We start from the raw sequence: 20,873 nt of genomic DNA on the forward strand, positions 1-20,873 counted from the left end.
CCCCATACGTCACTAGCTCATGGACTCTTGCTAATTACATGAAAGAAAACATAATTTATGTAAGAACTTACCTGATAAATTCATTTCTTTCATATTAGCAAGAGTCCATGAGGCCCGCCCTTTTTGTGGTGGTTATGATTTTTTTGTATAAAGCACAATTATTCCAATTCCTTATTTTATATGCTTTCGCACTTTTTTCTTATCACCCCACTTCTTGGCTATTCGTTAAACTGAATTGTGGGTGTGGTGAGGGGTGTATTTATAGGCATTTTAAGGTTTGGGAAACTTTGCCCCTCCTGGTAGGAATGTATATCCCATACGTCACTAGCTCATGGACTCTTGCTAATATGAAAGAAATGAATTTATCAGGTAAGTTCTTACATAAATTATGTTTTTTCCATCAGGATCTCAAATCCTTAAATTTAAAGGTATGGAGATTGAACGCTTGATTCTTAGTCAAAGAGGTTTCTCTGACTCTCTGTGATTAATACTATGTTACAGGCTCGTAAATCCGTATCTAGTAAGATATATTATAGAGTCTGGAAGACTTACATTTCTTGGTGTCTTTCTCATCATTTTTCCTGGCATTCTTTTAGAATTCCGAGAATTTTACAGTTTCTTCAGGATGGTTTGGATAAAGGTTTGTCTGCAAGTTCCTTGAAAGGACAAATCTCTGCTCTTTCTGTTCTTTTTCACAGAAAGATTGCTAATCTTCCTGATATTCATTGTTTTGTACAAGCTTTGGTTCATATAAAACCTGTCATTAAGTCAATTTCTCCTCCTTGGAGTTTGAATTTGGTTCTGGGGGCTCTTCAAGCTCCTCCGTTTGAACCTATGCATTCATTAGACATTAAATTACTTTCTTGGAAAGTTTTGTTTCTTTTGGCCATCTCTTCTGCTAGAAGAGTTTCTGAATTATCTGCTCTTTCTTGTGAGTCTCCTTTTCTGATTTTTCATCAGGATAAGGCGGTGTTGCGAACTTCTTTTAAATTTTTACCTAAGGTTGTGAATTCTAACAACATTAGTAGAGAAATTGTGGTTCCTTCATTATGTCCTAATCCTAAGAATTCTAAGGAGAGATCATTGCATTCTTTGGATGTAGTTAGAGCTTTGAAATATTATGTTGAAGCTACTAAGACTTTCCGAAAGACTTCTAGTCTATTTGTTATCTTTTCCGGTTCTAGGAAAGGTCAGAAGGCCTCTGCCATTTCTTTGGCATCTTGGTTGAAATCTTTAATTCATCATGCTTATGTCGAGTCGGGTAAAACTCTGCCTCAAAGGATTACAGCTCATTCTACTAGGTCAGTTTCTACTTCCTGGGCGTTTAGGAATGATGCTTCGGTTGATCAGATTTGCAAAGCAGCAACTTGGTCTTCTTTGCATAATTTTACTAAATTCTATCATTTTGATGTGTTTTCTTCTTCTGAAACAGTTTTTGGTAGAAAAGTACTTCAGGCAGCTGTTTCATTTTTATTCTTCTGCTTATAATTTCAGTTTTTTTCATTATAAGATTTAAACTTTATTTTGGGTGTGGATTATTTTCAGCGGAATTGGCTGTCTTTATTTTATCCCTCCCTCTCTAGTGACTCTTGCGTGGAAGATCCACATCTTGGGTAGTCATTATCCCATACGTCACTAGCTCATGGACTCTTGCTAATTACATGAAAGAAAACATAATTTATGTAAAAACTTACCTGATAAATTCATTTCTTTCATATTAGCAAGAGTCCATGAGGCCCACCCTTTTTGTGGTGATGATTTTTTTGTATAAAGCACAATTATTCCAATTCCTTATTTTTTTATGCTTTCGCACTTTTGTCTTATCACCCCACTTCTTGGCTATGCGTTAAACTGATTTGTGGGTGTGGTGAGGGGTGTATTTATAGGCATTTTGAGGTTTGGGAAACTTTGCCTCTCCTGGTAGGAATGTATATCCCATACGTCACTAGCTCATGGACTCTTGCTAATATGAAAGAAATGAATTTATCAGGTAAGTTCTTACATAAATTGTTTTCTGTACACTTCAGTCACCACGGCACCCTATAGTTTCTCTCCTAACCGTCGGTCGAATGACTGGGGGTCGGAGCCAGAACGGGAGCTATATGGGCAGCTTTTGCTGTGCTCTCTTTGCCATTTCCTGTTAGGGAAGAGAATATTCCCACAAGTAAGGATGAAGCCGTGGACCGGACACACCGTAGGAGAAAGAAATTTATCAGGTAAACATAAATTCTGTTTTTTTATGTAAACTTCAGTCACCTCTGCACCTTATAGTTTCTCCTTTTCTTCCTTGGCCTTCGGTCGAATGACTGTTGGGTGGAGTTAAGGAGGGAGCTATATAGACAGCTCTGCTGTGGTGCTCTCTTTGCTACTTCCTGTCAGGAAGGACAATATCCCACAAGTTAGGATGAATCCTTGGACTCGGTACTTCGCAAAAGAAAGAAACTTATCAGGTAAGCATAAATTCTGTTTTTTAAGTAATTATGTCATCCTCTCAGTGAGAGTGTCACAGATATCAGACGGCTAAGCCTACCCCCCACCCCCCTACAACTTCACCCCTGTTGTTTCTCAGTGGTTTTGGGCTCCTCAGAGCATCCACCATCTCTGGAAGCTGTTTGTTTGCTTTGTGTTGGCTTGTTTTTGTGTTCAGAGAAAAGTTGGTGTATGACCAGGAAAACCCTCCTAGGCTGGCCTGGCTCCTGGAACTCCCGGTCGGCTGCCTTACAACTGACACCCGCCTAACCCCTCTCAGGCTGGCCGGGCTCCTGGAACTCCCGGTCGGCTGGCTTACAACGGACACCCGCCTAACCCCTCTCAGGCTGGCCAGGCTCCTGGAACTCCCGGTCGGCCACAGGACAGCAGAACACCCGCTTAATTTAACCCAGGTCGCTCCAGCAACCATGTGCCCCAGAGCTCCGCTCTTTTGGGTATTAGTAGCCCCTGGGGAGTACAAGGGGTGGGGGAATTGCCGGAGGGGAGCTCTTTTTGGAACTGGGGGTTTTGGACACCCCTAACCCCATAACTTCAACGGACTGTAACTCCGGTTCCCAGTAACGAATCATGCTGCATCTGGGGACTGAGAGCTTTAAAATGACACCCTGGAAGTGCCGCCACTCCACTGGGATCACCCGAAACCGCCACCCCTATGTATTGGGATTATGTGAGACTGTGGCTCCTATGGAGGTGCTGAGCTGTCTAGAGGGGCGGGAATGGCGGGAAAATAGTAGGATTGTCCAGGGTCTTATCAGGATGATGGTGTGATGGTACATGTACAAATAAAGTGACATCACACATTTGCAATTATCATAAATAAACAGTCATAAGGTAGTATATGCAAGTTGCATGCTCTGTAACCTACATGACTTAGTATCAATCTAAGTGCAGTATGAAAGTGACACTACATTTATAACAAGCATATCAAAACACTCACAAGAGTTTGAGTGAAAGTTTGAATACGTGGGAATCCATACTATCCAGTATCTACCCAGATACTAATTAAATTTGGTACCATATGTAGAAAGAAAGTGATATTGCACAATTTTAAATGCACATTAAAACACTTACCAGGTTTTCATGTGTTATTTGAATGCTCTAAAATCATATCACCCAGTACTGAATTAAGCATAATATGAATGTGATGTTATATGTACAAATAAAGTGATATCACACAATTATAAATATCACTTTCCCTATATTTTCTGAATATCATCAGTGTGACATATTAATATAACCCAATCACAAACAAAATATGGAAACTTAGATCTCTGATTGTGAACTGAGGATAACACTCTAAATAAATCAAATAACAAAACAAACCTGCTTATCTAAACATTTATTCTTATAAGGGTTTGACACCAAGTGGCATTATAACACTATATATGATGACTCCCATAGTATATTAATACCTTATATCACTATCATACATACTGTGCCTGATATTGTAATATTGATCCTCCCTACTAACTACTGAATTTGCTAATAGTGGTCATTAGTATAGCTACCTACCTATACAATTTCCTTCTTAATACTTTTGACATATCAAAGGCTTACTGGAGATTAAGGAATAGGCCCCCAATTCTTTGGTTGTTTTTAATTGAGTGTTTTATTTTAAATATACAAAATAAGTTATATTTTAATTTCCCAATTTCTCCACTTCTAGTCCAGGCTCAGAGTGCTTTATGTTCTGTCTAGTATCTTATCAAGATGAGCTGACTGTATAAAAGGAGTGTGTGTTTTCAATAAAATCAGTTCCTGTTAAACCTGAATGCTAGGCTGTCTAGTTATTTGGGTTTGCTCCAGCTAAAATCACTTTTCCTGGGCTACATAGCAGCCTGTTCCAGGCAGAGGAAGGACACTCTGACAGAGCTACCTAGTCTGGTAGCTGGAGTCTGCCACAGGGTGGGACCCCGAGTACTGGTGCTGTCGGGCATCAGGGGTGGCTACAGGCTGTGGTCACTTGCCAGCTACATAGCTGCAATCGGCAGGGAGGAAGCAGGACCCGTTTGGCGGAGCTACCCAGCCGGGGGTATCCGTCATCGAGAGTATTGATGAAAGTCTGGAGATGCAGGGAAAGTTTTTCTGCGAACCCATCTAGACTGTCGCTAACTGCTCCTGAGCAATCTGTGTTGACGAGTTTCACTGCTTGCTGCTACACACTCAAGTCCATGTCAGAAGCGCTGCTGCAAGACTGTCACACTTGAGAGGCTGTGCCTGTTCCACAGCAGGGATCCTGGCGTGAAAGACCGTTTTTTATATATACACAATTTAAAATGCTATAGAGTGTCAGTGTGGCTCCTTTATACATTGATCGGATCAAGGATTAATATCTCTTTCAGGTAGATTATTTTAACAGTTTGGGGATTTATATCTCCTTAATGTGAATTTTTTTAGGCTCATAGACTGTGGTGTTTTGGTTTGGAACAAACAGATTTCACTTTTGTTTTTGTAGTATTGTGCAGCTCATAATAGCTTGGCGCCCTTTTTTATAGCAGGGTAAGTTCTGTCTTACATACCACATGATCAGGGGCGCTCTCTTTCATTTCCTAAGATGCTGCTGCAGACATCACTCCTGAGAAGAGCGTTTTCACTGTTAGCTTTCTGGGTCTTGGAGGTGGTGAGTGCCCCAGCCATTGGGAGTATTAAGGTGCAGTTTTTTTAAATAAGTGTTTCTTTTTGATTGTCCTTCTGTGGGTATATACAAAGCTATGGAGGACTCTGATACTACATTAGAAGGTTCTGCTTCTTCTATACTGATTAATAATTCCTGTTTATATTGTGAAGAGGCTGTGGTTTGCCCGTCTGCTCAATTTTGTTCCATTTGCCTAAACACTGTTCTAAAGTCTAAGAAGGGAGACAAGCCCGCTGGTACTCATAGCGCCATTAGCCCTTCTGACCCACCTACTTCTCAGGAATCTGGGTCCCGTGAAATTACTACCCTTTCTACATTACCTGCTCCACATGCAGTTCCCCGCGGCTCAACTAATCCATCTGGAGGGGGCTTTTTTTCCAGCAGACTTTACAGCGCAGTTAAAATCTGCAGTGTCTTTCGCCCTGAGTGCCTTACCTCGTTCTAACAAACGCAAGAGAAAGGTTAAACACAGTTCTCCTGACCTAGAGTCATCTAAATATTTGTCAGATTTCGCTACTATATCCCAGCTATCCGAGGATGAGTTAACCTCTGTAGCTTCAGAGGGTGAACTTTCTGAGTTGAAGACTTCAGTTACTAAACCTCCTTCATCGGAGAAACCCTCCTTTTAGATTTAAAATTGAGCATCTGCGTTTTTTTATTAAAGGAGGTTCCAGAGGCTAAACTCCCTGAGGAGCCCAAGATCCCTAAATTAGACGGGGTTTTCGAAGATAAGAAGGTCCCTCTGACTTTTCCTGTGCCAGTTAAGATAGCGAACATTATCGGTAACAAATGGGGAAAGAGTAGGAACTAAAAAATTCCCGGTACCTAACTCTCAATTAGATTTGTAGTGCTCCATCCTAAAGGTGGATGGCGCTATCTCCACGCTGCCTAAGCACTCTACTATCCCTCTGGAGGAAAATGTTTCAACATACCGGGTTTTTATTTCAACCGGCTGAAGCTTTAGCCGCGATTGCTGGAGCTGCTACCTACTGGTGCGACACTCTTTGAGCTCATTGAGGTGGAGACTCCCCTTTAGGATATTCAGAAGATAATGAAGGCACTGAGTATTGCTAACTCCTTCATCTGTGACGCGAATATGCAGATTATTCGCATTAATGCAAAGGCTGCTGGCTGAAGTCTTGGTCTGCGGATATGACTTCTAAATCCAGACTCCTTTCTCTTCCCTTCAAGGGGAAGATTTTATTCGGTCCAGGGCTGGACTCCATTATCTCTAGGTTTACTGGGGGGAAAGGTGCCTTCCTACCGCAGGATAAGAAGAATATGCCTAAGGGACGGCAACTGTCTAATTTTCGTTTCTGTCGTTCTGACAAGTCGCAATAACAGCAGTCCTCTTCCAAGTCTGAGCAGCCCAAGAGTACTTGAAAGCCGGGTCACTCCTGGAATAAGTCCAAACAGACTAAGAAGCCCGCCGAGAACAAATCGGCATGAAGAGGCAGCCCCCAATCCGGGATCCGATCGAGTAGGGGCAAACTTTTTTTTTTTTTTTTTTTTTTCTTGGAACGCTTGGTTCCAAGTTGGTTGTACAGGATCCAATATAGGATTCAAGTGTTATCCACCCAGGGGCAGATTCCTACTCTCCAGTCTTTCGACAAGACCAGAAAAGAGGGCTGCCTTCTTCCGTACAGGATCTTTCCTCTCTAGGAGTAATTGTCCCGATAACTACAGCAGAAAGAGGTTTGGGGTTTTATTCAAACCTTTTCGTGGTTCCAAAGGAGGGAACTTTCCGTCTAATTCTGGACCTAAAGTGCCTAAACAAGTTTCTGAGTGTTCCCTCTTTCAAGCTGGAAACATTACGGTCAATCCTGCCTCTTGTTCAGGAAGGACAGTTTATGACAACAATAGACCTGAAGGATGCTTGCCTTCACATCCCGATTCACAGGGAACATTTTCAGTTCCTGAGGTTTGCTTTTCTGGATCTGCACTTCCAGTTCATAGCTCTTCCGTTTGGCCTAACTACTACTCCAAGAATGTTTACGAAGGTTCTGGGGGCTCTTTTATCCGTTGCCAGAACACGAGGTATTGCAGTAGCGCCTTACCTAATAATAGACTCCATATCCATGACAATATTCCTCAAGGATCAGAGACGTTGCAAGCTAACTTCTGCATGTCTTGCCCTCCAGGCCTTCTCGAGACCCTCAGTGTTTGGAGGTAATGGGCTCATGGTGTCCTGTATGGACATCATTCCTTTTGCCAGATTCCATCTCAGACCCTTACAACTATGCATGCTGAGACAATGGAACGTCGACCATTCAGATCTGTCTCAACAGATTGTGCTGGACAGCGTGTCGAGAGACTCTCTCTCTCCTGGTGGCTCTGTCAAGATCATCTGTCCCAAGGCACATGCTTCTTGAGACCGTCCTGGGAGATTGTGACTACAGACGCAAGCCTTTCCGGCTTATTAGCAGTTTGGGGTACCAAGAAGGCACAAATTCTGTGGTCTCGGAGTCCTCCTTCTGATCAATATTTTGTAAGGAATTCAGACCATCTTCCTGTTTGTCATCTATACGGGGAAAGCATAAGGGGCAGAAGGCTACTACGACTTCCCTATCTTTCAGGTTGAGGAGTGTCATCCGCTTAGCTTATGAGACAGCAGGACCGCAGCCTCCTGAGAGGATAACTGCCCATTCCACGAGAGCAGTGGCTTTCTTCTGGACTTTTAAGAGCTAAGCCTCAATGGATCAGATTTGTAAGGCGGCTACCTAGTCCTTCTTACACACTTTCTAAATTTTACAAGTTTGGGGTGTTTGCTTCGGCTGAAGCAGCTTTTCGGGAGAAAAGTTTTGCGGGCTGTGGTGCCCTCAGAATAGGGTCCGCCTCTTTTTTTTCTGTTCCCTCTCGTTATCCATTTAGTGTCCTCTGGCGCTTGGGTATAGTTTTCCAAACAGTAAGGAATGAAGTCGTGGACTCTCCCTACCTTATGGAAGGAAAACATAATTTATGCTTACCAAATAAATTCCTTTCCTTCCTGGCAGGGAGAGTCCATGACCTCGCCTGTAATTTATTTTTTTGATGGGCGGCTCCCTTTTTTATGTTATTTCTTCTGGCACCTTTTATACCCTGATGTTTCTTCTACTTTTCCTTGTTCCCTCTGCAGAATGACTGGGGGATAGGGCAAGTGGGAGGGATATTTAAGCCTTTGGCTGCGGTGTCTTTGCCTCCTCCTGGTGGCCAGGTGTTGTATTCCTAACAGTAAGGAATGAAGTTGTGGACTCTCCCTTCCAGGAAGGAAAGGAATTTATCTGGTAAGCATAAATTATGATTTTTCCTATTTTGACTGGCATATGGGACAGCCAATAAGGGACCACCAACAAGGTAACTGTGGGATTAAAGTTGTTGATTATTCGTTCTCCTACATTATTTAGCCTAAAAATGAGAACCTCAATTTATTATTTTAACTGAGCTATAATATATTGCAGACTTCATGTAGTGATTTTACCATCACTTTAATGTTTTATCAATTCTAATGACTTTTTTAATATGCTAAATAAGGCTTTGGGAAGAGTATTATTTTTGGGTCTTTTTATTATTGTAAGTGTTCAACTCCTGCAAAGGATTTGAGCACAAAGTTAAAGGGACATTATACACTAGATTTTTATTTGCATAAATGTTTTGTAGATAATCCATTTATATAGCCCATACAGTTTTTTTTTTTTTTGTTTGTTTTTTTTTTTTAAATGTATAGTTTTGCTTATTTTTAAATAACATTGCTCTGATTTTCAGACTCCTAACCAAGCCCCAAAGTTTTAGGAGAATACAGATGTATACCTACTCCAGCTTGCTTTTCTTTGTGTAAAGTGTATTTTTATATGCAACGGAAAGGTGGGAGGGTCTATTTCCCACTTGCAGTGGGTGTTCCAGTAACCTTTTAAACAGAGATAAACTGGAAGCTTCAAAGTAAGCTTTTAAACTGTTTTATACTGGATTTTTATATCAGTATCTGTGCATATTATTCTTTATAGTAGTGTCTATTACATACAGTTATATATGATTTTTTGTATTCTGTCCCTTTAAGATCTACCCAGAAGCCAACATGCATTGCTGCTTTTAAGCAGTGCGTGCCAGTGAGCCATTAGGGAGCACCATAAGTACTTTGCAGTCAGTCACCATCTGTGGTATGGTTAGGAAATGCTCAACAGTGTGATTAGTGCACACATTTATTTAACCAATTTTTGGGGGTTATTCACTATTGCTTGCAGGTATCTTTAATTTTGACTTTAGTGTTCCTTTAAACTTTCAAAATTCAGATATCGCGTGCAGTTGTTTTCAATTTACTTCCATTATCAAATTGTACACTGTTTTGTTATATGCACACTTTCTGAGGCAGCAGCTACTACTGAGCATGTTCAAAAATTTTAGTGTATACATTTGGCTGATTGCTTTCACATGGTACAGGGGGCCAGCAAATTGAAGTCAATTTTGATATCTGTCATAATAAAATCTGTTGCTTACTTAAAATTCATTGTGTGCTCTTGTACTGTCTTTTATTAGGCAGTTTGTGCTGTATTTAATGTTCCTCTAACAAAATACAGAAACAAATACCATTTAATTACTGCTCTATTTCATACAGACACTTATGTGGCCACCTCTGAATTGCTGGATCCTACTTTTTGTTGAGCCCAGCTATAAGTACTCAAAGTAACTGCTAATGTAGGCTTTAATTTAATCTTCCCGCATAATCTGACCAATCGAACATCTTCATTGTTCCTTTACAAAGATGTTTTAGGAAATCATGGATACAAGGTTTTTGGGTTAGAACTTTACATACACTAAAAGAACTTTTCATTCATGTAATTGGCAAGAGTCCATGAGCTAGTGACGTATGGGATATACATTCCTACCAGGAGGGGCAAAGTTTCCCAAACCTCAAAATGCCTATAAATACACCCTCACCACACCCACAATTCAGTTTTACAAACTTTGCCTCCTATGGAGGTGGTGAAGTAAAGTTTGTGCTAAGATTTCTACGTTGACATGCGCTTCTCAGCATTTTTGAAGCCTGATTTCTTTCATGTAATTAGCAAGAGTCCATGAGCTAGTGACGTATGGGATATACATTCCTACCAGGAGGGGCAAAGTTTCCCAAACCTCAAAATGCCTATAAATACACCCCTCACCACACCCACAAATCAGTTTTACAAACTTTGCCTCCTATGGAGGTGGTGAAGTAAGTTTGTGCTAGATTCTACGTTGATATGCGCTCCGCAGCAAGTTGGAGCCCGGTTTTCCTCTCAGCGTGCAGTGAATGTCAGAGGGATGTGAGGAGAGTATTGCCTATTTGAATGCAGTGATCTCCTTCCATGGGGTCTATTTCATAGGTTCTCTGTTATCGGTCGTAGAGATTCATCTCTTACCTCCCTTTTCAGATCGACGATATACTCTCATATATACCATTACCTCTACTGATTCTCGTTTCAGTACTGGTTTGGCTTTCTACAAACATGTAGATGAGTGTCCTGGGGTAAGTAAATCTTATTTTCTGTGACACTCTAAGCTATGGTTGGGCACTTTGTTTATAAAGTTCTAAATATATGTATTCAAACATTTATTTGCCTTGATTCAGAATGTTCAACTTTCCTTATTTTTCAGACAGTCAGTTTCATATTTGGGATTATGCATTTGAATTATTCATTTTTTCTTACCTTCAAAAATTTGACTCTTTTTTTCCCTGTGGGCTGTTAGGCTCGCGGGGGCTGAAAATGCTTCATTTTATTGCGTCATTCTTGGCGCTGACTTTTTTGGCACAAAAATTCTTTTCCGTTTCCGGCGTCATACGTGTCGCCGGAAGTTGCGTCATTTTTTGACGTTATTTTGCGCCAAAGATGTCGGCGTTCCGGATGTGGCGTCATTTTGGCGCCAAAAGCATTTAGGCGCCAAATAATGTGGATTTGGCGCTAAAAAATATGGGCGTCGCTTTTGTCTCCACATTATTTAAGTCTCATTTTTCATTGCTTCTGGTTGCTAGAAGCTTGTTCTTTGGCATTTTTTCCCATTCCTGAAACTGTCATATAAGGAATTTGATCTATTTTGCTTTATATGTTGTTTTTTCTCTTACATATTGCAAGATGTCTCACGTTGCATCTGAGTCAGAAGATACTACAGGAAAATCGCTGTCTAGTGCTGGATCTACCAAAGCTAAGTGTATCTGCTGTAAACTTTTGGTAGCTATTCCTCCGGCTGTTGTTTGTATTAATTGTCATGACAAACTTGTTAATGCAGATAATATTTCCTTTAGTAATGTACCATTGTCTGTTGCAGTTCCTTCAACATCTAAGGTGCAGAATGTTCCTGATAACATAAGAGATTTTGTTTCTGAATCCATCAAGAAGGCTATGTCTGTTATTTCTCCTTCTAGTAAACGTAAAAAATCTTTTAAAACTTCTCTCCCTACAGATGAATTTTTAAATGAACATCATCATTCTGATTCTGATGACTCTTCTGGTTCAGAGGATTCTGTTTCAGAGATTGATGCTGATAAATCCTCATATTTATTTAAAATGGAATTTATTCGTTCTTTACTTAAAGAAGTACTAATTGCTTTAGAAATAGAGGATTCTGGTCCTCTTGATACTAATTCTAAACGTTTAGATAAGGTATTTAAATCTCCTGTGGTTATTCCAGAAGGTTTTCCTGTTCCTAATGCTATTTCTGCAGTAATTTCCAAAGAATGGGATAAATTGGGTAATTCATTTACTCCTTCTAAACGTTTTAAGCAATTATATCCTGTACCGTCTGACAGGTTAGAATTTTGGGACAAAATCCCTAAAGTTGATGGGGCTATTTCTACCCTTGCTAAACGTACTACCATTCCTACGTCAGATGGTACTTCGTTTAAAGATCCTTTAGATAGGAAAATTGAATCCTTTCTAAGAAAAGCTTATCTGTGTTCAGGTAATCTTCTTAGGCCTGCTATATCATTAGCTGATGTTGCCGCAGCTTCAACTTTTTGGTTGGAAACCTTAGCGCAACAAGTAGCAAATCATGATTCTCATGATATTATTATTCTTCTTCAGCATGCTAATTATTTTTTTTTGTGATGCCATTTTTGATATTATTAGAGTTGATGTCAGGTTTATGTCTCTAGCTATTTTAGCTAGAAGAGCTTTATGGCTTAAGACTTGGAATGCTGATATGGCTTCTAAATCAACTCTACTTTCCATTTCTTTCCAGGGTAACAAATTATTTGGTTCTCAGTTGGATTCTATTATCTCAACTGTTACTGGTGGGAAAGGAACTTTTTTACCACAGGATAAAAAATCTAAGGGTAAAAACAGGGCTAATAATCGTTTTCGTTCCTTTCGTTTCAACAAAGAACAAAAGCCTGATCCTTCGTCCTCAGGAGCAGTTTCAGTTTGGAAACCATCTCCAGTCTGGAATAAATCCAAGCCTGCTAGAAAGGCAAAGCCTGCTTCTAAGTCCACATGAAGGTGCGGCCCTCATTCCAGCTCAGCTGGTAGGGGGCAGGTTACGTTTTTTCAAAGAAATTTGGATCAATTCTGTTCACAATCTTTGGATTCAGAACGTTGTTTCAGAAGGGTACAGAATTGGTTTCAAGATGAGACCTCCTGCAAAGAGATTTTTTCTTTCCCGTGTCCCAGTAAATCCAGTGAAAGCTCAAGCATTTCTGAATTGTGTTTCAGATCTAGAGTTGGCTGGAGTAATTATGCCAGTTCCAGTTCCGGAACAGGGGATGGGGTTTTATTCAAATCTCTTCATTGTACCAAAGAAGGAGAATTCCTTCAGACCAGTTCTGGATCTAAAAATATTGAATCATTATGTAAGGATACCAACGTTCAAGATGGTAGCTGTAAGGACTATCTTGCCCTTTGTTCAGCAAGGGAATTATATGTCCACAATAGATTTACAGGATGCATATCTGCATATTCCGATTCATCCAGATCACTATCAGTTCCTGAGATTCTCTTTTCTGGACAAGCATTACCAGTTTGTGGCTCTACCGTTTGGCCTAGCTACAGCTCCAAGAATTGTTTCAAAGGTTCTCGGTGCCCTACTGTCTGTAATCAGAGAACAGGGTATTGTGGTATTTCCTTATTTGGACGATATCTTGGTACTTGCTCAGTCTTTACATTTAGCAGAATCTCATACGAATCGACTTGTGTTGTTTCTTCAAGATCATGGTTGGAGGATCAATTTACCAAAAAGTTCTTTGATTCCTCAGACAAGGGTAACCTTTCTGAGTTTCCAGATAGATTCAGTGTCCATGACTCTGTCTTTAACAGACAAGAGACGTCTAAAATTGATTGCAGCTTGTCGAAACCTTCAGTCACAATCATTCCCTTCGGTAGCCTTATGCATGGAAATTCTAGGTCTTATGACTGCTGCATCGGACGCGATCCCCTTTGCTCGTTTTCACATGCGACCTCTTCAGCTCTGTATACTGAATCAATGGTGCAAGGATTACACAAAGATATCTCAATTAATATCTTTAAAACCGATTGTTCGACACTCTCTAACGTGGTGGACAGATCACCATCGTTTAATTCAGGGGGCTTCTTTTGTGCTTCCGACCTGGACTGTAATTTCAACAGATGCAAGTCTCACAGGTTGGGGAGCTGTGTGGGGATCTCTGACGGCACAAGGAGTTTGGGAATCTCAGGAGGTGAGATTACCAATCAATATTTTGGAACTCCGTGCAATTTTCAGAGCTCTTCAGTTTTGGCCTCTTCTGAAGAGAGAATCGTTCATTTGTTTTCAGACAGACAATGTCACAACTGTGGCATACATCAATCATCAAGGAGGGACTCACAGTCCTCTGGCTATGAAAGAAGTATCTCGAATTTTGGTTTGGGCGGAATCCAGCTCCTGTCTAATCTCTGCGGTTCATATCCCAGGTATAGACAATTGGGAAGCGGATTATCTCAGTCGCCAAACGTTGCATCCGGGCGAATGGTCTCTTCACCCAGAGGTATTTCTTCAGATTGTTCAAATGTGGGAACTTCCAGAAATAGATCTGATGGCGTCTCATCTAAACAAGAGACTTCCCAGGTATCTGTCCAGATCCCGGGATCCTCAGGCGGAGGCAGTGGGTGCATTATCACGTCCTTGGAAGTATCATCCTGCCTATATCTTTCCGCCTCTAGTTCTTCTTCCAAGAGTAATCTCCAAGATTCTGAAGGAATGCTAGTTTGTTCTGCTGGTAGCTCCGGCATGGCCTCACAGGTTTTGGTATGCGGATCTTGTCCGGATGGCCTCTTGCCAACCGTGGACTCTTCCGCTAAGACCAGACCTTCTGTCTCAAGGTCCTTTTTTCCATCAGGATCTCAAATCCTTAAATTTAAAGGTATGGAGATTGAACGCTTGATTCTTGGTCAAAGAGGTTTCTCTGACTCTGTGATTAATACTATGTTACAGGCTCGTAAATCTGTATCTAGAGAGATATATTATAGAGTCTGGAAGACTTATATTTCTTGGTGTCTTTCTCATCATTTTTCTTGGCATTCTTTTAGAATACCGAGAATATTACAGTTTCTTCAGGATGGTTTAGATAAGGGTTTGTCCGCAAGTTCCTTGAAAGGACAAATCTCTGCTCTTTCTGTTCTTTTTCACAGAAAGATTGCTATTCTTCCTGATATTCATTGTTTTGTACAAGCTTTGGTTCATATAAAACCTGTCATTAAGTCAATTTCTCCTCCTTGGAGTTTGAATTTGGTTCTGGGGGCTCTTTAAGCTCCTCTATTTGAACCTATGCATTCATTGGACATTAAATTACTTTCTTGGAAAGTTTTGTTCCTTTTGGCCATCTCTTCTGCCAGAAGAGTTTCTGAATTATCTGCTCTTTCTTGTGAGTCTCCTTTTCTGATTTTTCATCAGGATAAGGCGGTGTTGCGAACTTCTTTTGAATTTTTACCTAAAGTTGTGAATTCCAACAACATTAGTAGAGAAATTGTGGTTCCTTCATTATGTCCTAATCCTAAGAATTCTAAGGAGAAATTGTTGCATTCTTTGGATGTTGTTAGAGCTTTGAAATATTATGTTGAAGCTACTAAATCTTTCCGAAAGACTTCTAGTCTATTTGTCATCTTTTCCGGTTCTAGAAAAGGCCAGAAAGCTTCTGCCATTTCTTTGGCATCTTGGTTGAAATCTTTAATTCATCTTGCCTATGTTGAGTCGGGTAAAACTCCGCCTCAAAGGATTACAGCTCATTCTACTAGGTCAGTTTCTACTTCCTGGGCGTTTAGGAATGAAGCTTCGGTTGATCAGATTTGCAAAGCAGCAACTTGGTCCTCTTTGCATACTTTTACTAAATTCTACCATTTTTATGTATTTTCTTCTTCTGAAGCAGTTTTTGGTAGAAAAGTACTTCAGGCAGCGGTTTCAGTTTGAATCTTCTGCTTATGTTTTTCATTAAACTTTATTTTGGGTGTGGATTATTTTCAGCAGGAATTGGCTGTCTTTATTTTATCCCTCCCTCTCTAGTGACTCTTGTGTGGAAAGATCCACATCTTGGGTAATCATTATCCCATACGTCACTAGCTCATGGACTCTTGCTAATTACATGAAAGAAAACATAATTTATGTAAGAACTTACCTGATAAATTCATTTCTTTCATATTAGCAAGAGTCCATGAGGCCCGCCCTTTTTTGTGGTGGTTATGATTTTTTTGTATAAAGCACAATTATTCCAATTCCTTATTTTATATGCTTTCGCACTTTTTTATCACCCCACTTCTTGGCTATTCGTTAAACTGAATTGTGGGTGTGGTGAGGGGTGTATTTATAGGCATTTTGAGGTTTGGGAAACTTTGCCCCTCCTGGTAGGAATGTATATCCCATACGTCACTAGCTCATGGACTCTTGCTAATATGAAAGAAATGAATTTATCAGGTAAGTTCTTACATAAATTATGTTTCCTCTCGGAGTACAGCGAATGTCAGAGGGATGTGAAGGGAGTATCACCTTTTGAATGCAATGGTTTTCCTCACGAGAGATCTATTTCATAGGTTCTCTGTTATCGGTCGTAGAGATTTATCTCCTACCTCCCTTTTCAGATCGACGATATACTCTCATATACCATTACCTCTACTGATAACTGTTTCAGTACTGGTTTGGCTATATGTGTATGGGTGTCTTTCGGTAAGTATGTTTTTATTACTTAAGACACCTCAGCTATGGTTTGGCACTTTATGCATTTATATGAAGTTTTAAATATATGTATTGTACTTATATTTGCCATGAGTCAGGTTCATGTATTTCCTTGTGCAGACTGCCAGTTTCATATTTAGAGAAAATAAACATATTAAGAAATATTTTTCTTACCTGGGGTTTAGTCTTTTTTTCAAATTGACTAAATTTTTTCTTGTAAATTGCGGGCAGTACTAGGCCCGCAGGTGCGCCAAATGCTTGACTTTATTGCGTCAGAATTTTTTGGCGCGTAAAGTACGTCCGTTGACGTAAGTTCGTCATTTCCAGCGACGTAGCTTACGCCGAAGCCTTACACACGGTTGCGTCGTTAGTGACGCAAGGGTGTCATTTCCGGATATTGTTGGCGGCAAAAAAATTTCAGTTACATTGTGCGTCATACTTGGCGCCAAATTTTTAATTAATTTAATACCCCATTGCTGTTTGCCTCTTGCCTTTTTCTATGTCAGAGGGCTATGCTATTTGCATTTTTCCCATTCCTGAAACTGTCATATAAGGAAATTGATAATTTTGCTTTATATGTTGTTTTTTCTTTTACATTTTGCAAGATGTCTCAATCTGATCCTGCCTCAGAAGAATCTGTTGGACGTTTGCTGCCTGACATCGGTTCTACCAAAGCTAAGTGCATTTGTTGTAAGATTGTGGAAATTATATCTCCGAATGTCATTTGTAATAGTTGTCATGATTAACTTTTACATGCAGATAATGTGTCCATCAGTAATAGTACATTGCCAGTTGCAGTTCCTTCAACTTCTAATGTACATGATATACCTATGAATTTTAAAGAATTTGTTATTGATTCTATTCTGAAGGCTTTGTCTGCATTTCCACCTTCTAATAAACGTAAAAGGTCTTTTAAAACTTCTCACTCAGTTGATGAAATTTCAAATGACTGACAACATAATGATTTATCCTCCTCTGATGAGGATCTATCTGATGCAGAAGATCCTTCCTCAGATATTGACACTGACAAATCTACTTATTTATTTAAAATGTAGTATATTCGTTCTTTATTTAAAGAAGTGTTAATTATTTTGGATATTGAGGAAACCAGTCCACTTGACGTTAAGTCTAGTAAACGTTTAAATGCTGTTTTTAAACCTCCTGTGGTTACTCCAGAGGTTTTTCCTATTCCTGATGCTATTTCTGATATGATTTCTAAGGAATGGAATAAGCCAGGTACTTCTTTTATTCCTTCTTCAAGGTTTAAAAAATTGTATCCTTTACCAGCAATTTCTATAGAGTTTTGCGAAAAAGTCCCCAAAGTTGATGGGGCTATTTCTACTCTTGCTAAACGTACCACTATTCCTATGGAAGATAGTAATTCCTTTAAGGATCCTTTAGATAGGAAACTTTAATCTTATCTAAGGAAAGCCTATTTATATTCAGGTCATCTTCTCAGACCTGCAATTTCTTTGGCTGGTGTTGCTGCTGCATCAACTTTTTGTTTGGAAAATTTAGCGCAACAAGAATTGGATTCTGACATCTAGCATTATTCGCTTACTGCAACATGCTAATCATTTTATTTGTGATGCCATTTTTTATATCAAAATTGATGTTAGATCCATGTCTTTAGCTATTTTAGCTAGAAGAGCTTTGTGGCTTAAATGTTGGAATGCTGATATGACATCGAAGTCTAGATTACTATCTCTTTCTTTCCAAGGTAATAATTTATTTCGTTCTCAGTTGGATTCTATTATTTCAACTGTTACTGGGGGAAAGGGAGTTTTTCTGCCTCAGGATAAAAAACCTAACAAAAATCTAATCCTTCCCCCAAGGAATCTGTTTCCAATTGGAAGCCTTCCTCAAATTGGAATAAATCCAAGCCATTTAAGAAAACCAAAGTCAGCCCCTAAGTCCGCATGAAGGTGCGGCCCTCATTCCATTTCTGTCCAAAATCAATGGATTCAGAGCATTGTCTCTCAAGGGTATCGAATAGGATTCAGAGTAAGACCTCCTGTGAGAAAAAAAATTTCTCACGCATCCCAGCAAATCCAGTAAAAGCTCAGGCTTTCCTGAAGTTTGTTTCAGACCTGGAGTTTTCAGGGGTAATCATGCCGGTTCCTTTTCAGGAACAAGGTCTGGGGTTTTATTCAAATCTATTCATTGTCCCAAAGAAGGAAAATTCATTCAGACCGGTTCTGGATCTGAAAATTTTGAATCGTTATGTAAGAGTACCAACTTTCAAGATGGTGACTATAAGGACTATTCTGCCTTTTGTTCAGCAAGGACATTATATGTCCACAATAGACTTGCAGGATGCATACCTTCATATTCAGATTCATCCAGATAATTATCAGTTCCTGAGATTCTCTTTTCTAGACAAGCATTACCAATTTGTTGCTCTTCCATTTGGCCTAGCAACAGCTCCAAGAATCCTTTCAAAGGTTTTAGGTGCCCTACTCTCTGTAATCAGAGAACAGGGTATTGCGCTGTTTCCTTATTTGGACAATATCTTGGTACTAGCTCAGTCTTTACGTTCTGCAGAATCTCACACAAATCAACTAGTGTTGTTTATTCGAAAACATGGTTGGGATCCATTTACCAAAAAGTTTGATTCCTCAGACAAGGGTCACCTTTTTAGGTTTTCAGATAGATTCAGTGTCCATGACTCTGTCTCTAACAGACAAGAGACGTTTGAAATTGGTTGCAGCCTGTTGGCACCTTCAGTCTCAGTCATTCCCTTCAGTGGCTATGTGCATGGAAGTTTTAGGCCTCATGACTGCAGCATCGGACGCGATTCCTTTTGCTCGTTTTCACATGAGACCTCTCCAGCTTTGTATGCTGAATCAATGGTGCAGGGATTATACAAAGATATCACAATTAATATCCTTGAATCCCAATGTTAGGCACTCTCTGACCTGGTGGTTAAATCACCAGCGTTTAGTTCAAGGGGCTTCTTTTGTTTGGCCAACCTGGACTGTGATAACTACAGATGCAAGTCTTTCAGGTTGGGGAGCTGTTTGGGGATCTCTGACAGCACAAGGGGTTTGGAAATCTCAAGAGGCGAGATTACCAATCAATATTTTAAAACTGTGCAATTTTCAGAGCTCTTCAGTTTTGGCCTCTGTTGAAGAGATAACCGTTCATTTGCTTTCAGACAGACAATATCACAACTGTGGCATATGTCAATCATCGGGGTGGGACTCGGTCCCCATGCCATGAAAGAAGTATCTTGTATACTTGCTTGGGCGGAATCCAGCTCCTGTCTAATCTCTGCGGTGCATATCCCAGATATAGACAATTGGGAGGCGGATTATCTCAGCCGTCAGACATCCGGGAGAGTGGTCTCTCCATCCAGATGTGTTTTCTCAGATTGTTCAGATGTGGGGTCTTCCAGAGATGATGGCCTCTCATCTTAACAAGAAACTTCCCAGATACCTGTCCAAGTCCAGGGATGTTCAGGCGGAAGCAGTGGATGCGCTGACACTTCCATGGTGTTATCAACCTGCTTACATCTTTCCGCCTCTAGTTCTTCTTCCAAGAGTGATCTCCAAAATCATCATGGAACAATCGTTTGTGTTGCGGGTGGCTCCAGCATGGCCACACTGGTTTTGGTAAGCGGATCTTGTTCGGATGTCCAGTTGCCAACCTTGGCCACTTCCGTTAAGGCCGGACCTACTGTCTCAAGGTCCATTTTTCCATCAGGATCTCAAATAATTAAATTTGAAGGTATGGAAATTGAACGCTTAATTCTAAGTCATAGAGGTTTCTCTGACTCAGTGATTAATACCATGTTACAAGCTCGTAAATCTGTCTCTAGAAAGATTTATTATCGGCTTTGGAAGACTTACATTTCATGGTGTTCTCATAAATTCTCTTGGCATTCTTTTAGAATTCCTAGAATTTTACAGTTTCTTCAGGATGGTTTGGATAAAGGTTTGTCAGCAAGTTCCTTGAAGGGACAAATCTCTGCTCTTTCGGTTTTATTACACAGAAAGATTGCTAAATTCCTGATATTCACTGTTTTGTACAGGCTTTTAGTTCGTATTAAGCCTGTCATTAAATCAATTTCTCCTCCTTGGAGTCTTAATTTGGTTTTGAAGGCGTTACAGGCTCCTCCATTTGAGCCTATGCATTCTTTGGACATTAAACTACTTTCTTGGAAAGTGTTGTTCCTTTTGGCTATCTCTTCTACTAGAAGAGTTTCTGAGCTTTCTGCCCTTTCTTGTGAATCTCCTTTTCTGATTTTTCATCAGGATTAGACGGTTTTGCGGACTTCATTTCAATTTTTACCTAATGTTGTGAATTCTAACAACATTAGTAGAGAAATTGTTGTCCCTTCCTTGTGTTCTAATCCTAAGAATTCTTTGGAAAGATCCTTACATTCTTTGGATGTGGTAAGAGCTTTGAAATATTATGTTGAAGCTACTAAAGATTTCAGGAAGACTTCTAGTCTATTTGTTATATTTTTATATTATATAAGGTCAGAAGGCTTCTGCTATTTCCTTGACTTCTTGGTTAAAGCTTTCGATTCATTCAGCTTATTTGGAGTCGGGTACGACCCCGCCTCTGAGAATTACAGCGCATTCTACTAAATCAGTCTCCACTTCGTGGGCTTTTAAGAATG

The 20,873-nt window shown here is 40.0% G+C and overlaps 1 protein-coding gene across 1 annotated transcript in view; it reads left to right on the forward strand.

Annotated features, from left to right (window-relative positions):
- Positions 1-20,873, forward strand: part of HCFC1 (host cell factor C1) — a gene marked incomplete in the record, with an annotated part of 480,694 nt that overhangs the window by 314,232 nt on the left and 145,589 nt on the right.

The sequence above is a fragment of the Bombina bombina genome, chromosome 12 (genome assembly GCF_027579735.1).
Source record: "Bombina bombina isolate aBomBom1 chromosome 12, aBomBom1.pri, whole genome shotgun sequence".
Classification (NCBI taxonomy): domain Eukaryota; kingdom Metazoa; phylum Chordata; class Amphibia; order Anura; family Bombinatoridae; genus Bombina; species Bombina bombina.